Below are 6,000 nucleotides of genomic sequence, written 5' to 3' on the forward strand. Positions count from 1 at the left end.
AAACGAAGATGCCTGTCTAATATCTAAAGGCAGCGTATTCCAAAGTTTTGGGGCCATAACTGAAAAGGCTCGTTCTCCTCTACGTTTAAGCCTTGATTTTGGGACAACCAACAGCAGCTGGTCAGCTGATCTGAGGGTCCATGAAGGAATATAAGGCTGAAGTAACTCGGAAAGTTATGGGGGAGCAAGACCATTAAGGCATTTATAAACCAGTGTTAGGACTTTGAAATTGATTCTGTGATGAACAGGAAGCCAATGAAGAGAAGACAGGACAGGTGTTACATGTTCATAGCTGTGGGTACCAGTTAAGAGGCGGGCAGCAGCATTTTGAATGAGCTGAAGACGAGCAAGAGATCGTTGTCTGACTCCAAAAAACAGTGCATTACAATAGTCAAGCCGTGTTGAAATAAAGGCATAGCGCTATATAAATCCAATCCATTATTATTATTATTATTATTACCTTCTCCATGTCACCTCTTGACAAAACTGTCTTCAGCTTAGCTATTTGCCCCAGCTGGAAAAAGCTTTTTTGCAACACCGAACTAATATGTTTGTCCAAGTAAAATCTGAGTCCATAATGACTCCCAAGTTTGTCACATGCTGCTTGATATAAGACCCTAGCCAACCACAATTTACGAGCAGGCTACATGAAATATTATTAGGTCTAAATACAATCACCTCCGTTTTACTCTCATTGAAACTCAAAAAGTTCAGAGCCATCCAAGCTTTGATATCAAGGCAGTTCAAAAGGATTTGGATGGAGCCTGGGCCATTTGGTGCTAAAAGCAAATAAATTTGGCAGTCGTCTGCGTAGCAGTGAAAGGATATTTTGTGTTTTCTAAAAATAGACCCCAAAGGGAGCAGGTATAATGAAAAAAGAAGAGGGCCAAGGATTGAGCCCTGAAAATCAAAAGTAGTTAAAAATGGCCCGTTATACCATGGACCCCAGAGGGTTAAACATTTTTTTTAAAGTAATGCAATAGTTACTTTTCAAGTAATTAATTACTTTTAGAATCTTGTAACTCAGTTACTAACTCAGTTACTTTTTTGAAGAAGTAACTAGTAACTATAATTACTTACTTGCCCACACTGTTCATTATAACAGGTGTTAGAGCAACTGGTGGGTAGTTGTTGAGGCCGCTAATGTTGGTGCGCTTTGGCAGTGGGACAATTGTGGCCAACTTTAGGCACGGCGGGATGCAGGACTGGGACAGTGAAGAATTGAAGATCTTAGTGAAGACCCCAGCCAACTGGTCTGCACATTCTTTTAGGGCCCTTCTGGTCACCCAATCTGGACTGGTGGCCTTTCTGGGGTTCACTGTCCTCAGTGTGCATCTCACCTCATCACCTCATACTCCTGCACCATGAGGCTTGGGTTGCTGCTGCTGTCCAATGTTTTAGCTGCTGCTGCCTCTGTATGGCGTTATTTTTGTGCCACTATTCTGAGTGCACGTAAAAAAAAATTGAGCGCACGTAAAAAAAGTTTGCAGGTGCAAGTGTTGCATTTTGAGAAGAAATTTATTTTGAGCGAAGAAAAGCTGAATTTGAGTGAACAAAATTCATTCCTGCGTGCAAAAAATGTATTTCAGTGTTTGCTATTATCCACACACACAACAGCAGCCCCTCTCGCTCAGTTTTTGCATTTGCGCTCGCTCGCAATGTGTTGCTTGCGCTCTCAACATTTCTGCCCGTGCGTGCTCAACTCTTTCTCTACACCAGGGGTGTCAAACTCAAATACACGGTGGGCCAAAATTCAAAACTGGAACAAGGTCGCTGGCTAACATTAATATTTATTGAAAAAAAAACTTCCTCCAGATATAAGAATGAATCTTTTCTTATGGACTCAAACAAGTTTTGCTGAAAAACTGAATATGGAACAAGCAAAGCTTGATACTAAACAATATATATATTAGCTGTATAATACCAGTAGGCCAGCTCTAAAAGTAATTTGGTATGTCTTCGCGGGCCAAATGTAATTAGGCTGCGGGCCAAATTTGCCCCGTGGGCCAGAGTTTGACACCTATGCTCTACACCGTTATATTCGTGCCACAAAACCAGCCAATCACAGACTTGGAGGAAAAAAATTCTGATTGGCTGCTCTGGTCTCCAATCAGCTCGAAATGACAAAATGCAATATCCCAGAATCCATTTCGTCCAAAACTCAAACGAGGCAGTGGCGGAGGAACACAGAGTGGCAGAGTTTGAAATATTACTCTTTCTGGGTCACAAAATAAACTTTTAAGATATTTTCATGCGAGAATGTTTCTGTGTAAACTTCAAATATCTGCTTGATTCATCAAGACATCACATATTTGCATAACTGCTCTGACGTTTTCGGAGATGCCTGTTACCCACCAGCTGACCGGGTGGTCACTCGGGTTAAACATAATATATAAGGCTGAAGTGACAAAAAAAATCACCGACTACACCACCAGGTATTACAGGAAAAACCATAAAGCCTTTGAACTAAAACAAACGCTGCTGTGACAGTGATGCACACTGTGTCTTGTTGGTATATATGTATGATTTGTATCACCTTCGTGTTTCCAAACCGATATCATGACCAGCAGCTTTTACAGCTGTGGCTCCAGCAAACATCAGCTGATACTAGAAAGTAATATTAAATAAATTATAACAACAGCTGATCAAGCTTGAACGTGCTGCTGTTGTTCTTTAGCGCAACATCTGCTGGTTTCCTGTTTCTGGCGCAAAGTGGGAGATAAACAAACAAGAGAGACGATCAGCTGATCATTGATCAGTTTCATGATTGAAGTAGCAACAGGAGAGAGAGGGTGAGAGGATGAGAGAAGAGGCAGCTGTGCATCAAAGACAGAATAACTCCAGCTTTGTGTCTTTTTTCATTCTAGCTAAAGTACGGGACTTATCGCGTTCCTTTTCCCTTCAATATGGATGTGTTGTAATTGGTCCAGCCCAGAGTTGATCATGACCAATTGGCTAATCCACCACCTTTCATTGTTTATACCGTTACAAAAACAAACAAACATAAAAATGAAAAATCATCATCGGCCCACCGGGCAAATGTCTGGTATGCCCAATGGCCAGTCCAGCTATGCGGTCAGCTGGTGGGTAACAGGCATCTCCGAAAACGTCAGAGCACTTATGTGATGTCTTGATAAATCGAGCAGATATTTGAAGTTCACACAGAAACATTCTCGCATGAAAATATCTTAAAAGTTTATTTTGTGACCCAGAAAGAGTAATATTTCAAACTCCACTCTGTGCTCCTCCACCACTGCCTCCTTTGAATTTTGGACCAAATGCATTCTGGGATATTGCATTTCGTCATTTCGAGCTGATTGGAGACCAAAACAGCCAATCAGATTTTTTTTTCCTCCAAGTCTGTGATTGGCTGGTTTTGTGGCACAAATATAACGGTGTAGAGAAAGAGTTGAGCACGCACGGGCAGAAATGTTGAGAGCGCGAGCGACACATTGCGAGCGAGCGCAAATGCAAAAACTGAGCGAGAGGGGCTGGTGTTTTGTGTGTGCCATACCTCTGGTCCCTTCACCTCAAAGAAGTGGTTTAGCTCCTCTGCAGCGCCGCTTTTCCAAATTCGTAGGCTGCATCCTCCTGAGGACCCGGCCTTTGTGGTCTACATGCTCCCCCCCCCCCCCCCCCAAAAAAAACCCCAAACAAAACCAAAACAGTTTCAAAATGTATTTATTTATTTATTAACCTTTATTTAACCAGGAAGATCCCATTGAGATTAAAAACCTCTTTTTCAAGGGAGACCTGGCCAAGATAGGCAGCAGCAGATGTCTCACAGTTACAGAAATTACTCAAACACAGGCAGCAACAACACACATGCAACAATAAGTGAAAGAATACAAATAAAATAAAAATAAAATTCAATAAAATTCAAATAAAATAAAAAGTCAGTTAAAATGACAATCAATCTAATTGAAACAGTTGCATGTTATGGACTTGGCCTCAAGGATTCATAGTTTAGATTTAAAATCACTTAATGAAATGAATTCAGTCATTTTCCATTCCTTCTGCAGTTTGTTCCAGGCCGAGGGTGCTAAATGGACAAAAGCTCTTTTACCAAGTTCAGTTCGGGCAAATGGAACAGAAAGCAACAAGTAACCATGCGGACGAAGAGAATACCGACCAGCATGTTTCATTACAAGCAGGGAACATATATAAGAAGGCAGCAACCCAAGTATCGCCTTATATATAAAACTGTATAAATGAGATTTCCTCCGACTTACCAAAGCAGGCCATCCTACCTGAGAGTATAACTCACAGTGGTGAGTCTGAAATTTACAGTTAGTGATGAACCTCAGACAAGCATGATACACAGAATCAACCATTCGAAGACATTGAGCAGAAGCATTCATATATAGAATATCACCATAATGCATGGAATGTGTGTTTAGCTGTGGTAACTAATTATTGTGGAAAGATCACAGAGAAACACTGATGATGTCATAAATCTCGACACACTGGGCTGCCTTTATACTGTCCCTGTGTTTACTTGGTACTGGTTCAATTCCAAAATTGCAGTATGGTAAAGTGTAACCGGTGTGATTCTGCGTTGTGTCTGATAAAAAAGGTAAAAGAAAGAAAGACCTCCAAGTAAATAATTTGCCCACTCCAGCTCCTCTCCCACAGGGGAATTGTAGAAAAAGGGCTGGCATTTATTTTTACATTAAACATAAAGTATGCATATACACGTAACATATTTGACATAAGATAAAACAAAAACAACAACATGAAATCCGACATACCTGATAAAAAAAAGGTAAAAGAAAGAAAGACCTCCAAGTAAATAATTTGCCCACTCCAGCTCCTACGACCAAATACAAACAGTGGGGAAGAGGGTTAGCTCAACCCACCACAGCTCCCAAGCTAGCAAGGAGTATATATTCATGCTAGCATTTATGGCGCCTAAAACACATTTATGATACACACATACTACACACTTATAACATCTTACAAAAACAGGCTTAATAATGACAATAACGGAACTAAAATCGCAATCATAAACATCAGGGTGGCTAAATATGAATTATGTGTGTTTTAAGGTGTTGGAAAGAAATGACACCCACCTCTCCCACAGGGGAATTGTAGAAAAAGGGGAGAGGCAAAAGGGGTACATAGTATTGCACCAAAGAAGAAGAAGAAAAGCATGAGGAGGGGCTCTAACTGATAATGAACACAACTACAGGCTTGGAGGTCCTAAAAGTCAGGTATAAAAGAAGCAGTTTGGGGGTTTAGAACACATTTTGTGTAATTATAACAATGTGATTTATGACCCTGTTACAAAAGCACTAATGACTGACCTGCAGCTGAAGCAGCCACACCTCTGTGTGACATCATGAACACCGGAAATTACACCTGTTTTCACCTGCTGCATCTGCAGAATGAGATTTAAATTCTTATGGCTGTTTTTAGCCTTGGTACTCTGAGGGGGCTAAACTCGCGGGAGCTCCTCATGTTTGAGTCTGCAGCAGGTGGGCTTTCTCACCGTCCTCCAATCACAGATCATTTCCACTCCTGAAACTGAAGCAGGCCGAGAAACGTCATCAAAGGTCAGACACCTGGACCTGGTTAGATCTGAGGCTCTGACCCAAACATCCAGACAGCTGATGGTGATGAAGATGTAGGCTTCACATCATCAGTGTGTTAATCCTACCGAGTGCCTCCGCAGAGGCACAGCAACCAGACCGTTTTACTCACTCACCTCTCCGACGAACACCTGCACAAACAAACATCTGCACAAATAAACAAACATCTGCACAAACATCTGCACTCTCAGTGCTGCTGCTCCTGCTCGCAGATGTTCGGAGGAGGAGTGAACATGCTCCCTGTTCTTGCTTCATGAGTAACATCACATTTTTGGCACATTTTTCGTCGCAGTATTGGACGAAAACAAATCAAAGAACATTTAACGCTGTTATTTCAACGTTTTAACGCGTGCGCGGATGTTTAATTGACACTTCTCCTTTAAGAGAGCTTTTCCTTTAACACACCTGA

The sequence above is a fragment of the Maylandia zebra genome, linkage group LG1 (genome assembly GCF_041146795.1).
Source record: "Maylandia zebra isolate NMK-2024a linkage group LG1, Mzebra_GT3a, whole genome shotgun sequence".
Lineage (NCBI taxonomy): Eukaryota > Metazoa > Chordata > Actinopteri > Cichliformes > Cichlidae > Maylandia > Maylandia zebra.